Source organism: Schistocerca serialis, chromosome 1, assembly GCF_023864345.2.
Source record: "Schistocerca serialis cubense isolate TAMUIC-IGC-003099 chromosome 1, iqSchSeri2.2, whole genome shotgun sequence".
Classification (NCBI taxonomy): domain Eukaryota; kingdom Metazoa; phylum Arthropoda; class Insecta; order Orthoptera; family Acrididae; genus Schistocerca; species Schistocerca serialis.
In genome coordinates, this window is record NC_064638.1 from 945,356,899 (window position 1) to 945,357,567 (window position 669).

The following is a 669-nucleotide window of genomic DNA, read 5'->3' on the forward strand; positions in this document are numbered from 1 at the left end:
CTAAGATCGATCTGTGACGCAAATATACAATTACAAAACATCATAGTTATCAAGACTGTCTCCGGCTTATAGAAAAACAAGCGTTTGCCATTTCGGATCTCATCTGCCCCTGTAATCTTCCAGAGATACCTGGAAAGGTGAACTATGCCCAATCCTGCCTGCACTAACTGAAATGAGAGTCATGCTATGCATCAGGAACACCTGTAAAACCTTCGCGCACTACTCACAATATTGTATGATGCACAGCTAAAGCGCTAGTTAAACAAATGCCAGTTTTTCCAAGCGCACACTTCCTGTACAAAGAAGGGATGCAGCCTACTGATCGCAGGGTCTCAGCTATTGACTCTCAACCACGCCTCTGAAACTTACGGGCACTACAAGATTTTTTGGGAAAGATGATATATTATTCAAATATTCTCCCACAGGCTGCCCTTATATGCGTCTGTTATGCTATTTGCGAAAGAAAGGCATTCTGTACTGGTGGACAGCTCCTTACGATCGCGCCTTCGCATGGTTAAAAGCATATGCTCAGAAATGACAGTGAAACGGCTCCAACATTGGGCACTTTTCCTCACCTTGTGTACTTGTGCCATTAAGCACAAGCCAACAGTGCAACTCGCAGCCGGCCGCGCTGGCCGTGCGGTTCTAGGCGCTCCAGTCCGGAGCCGC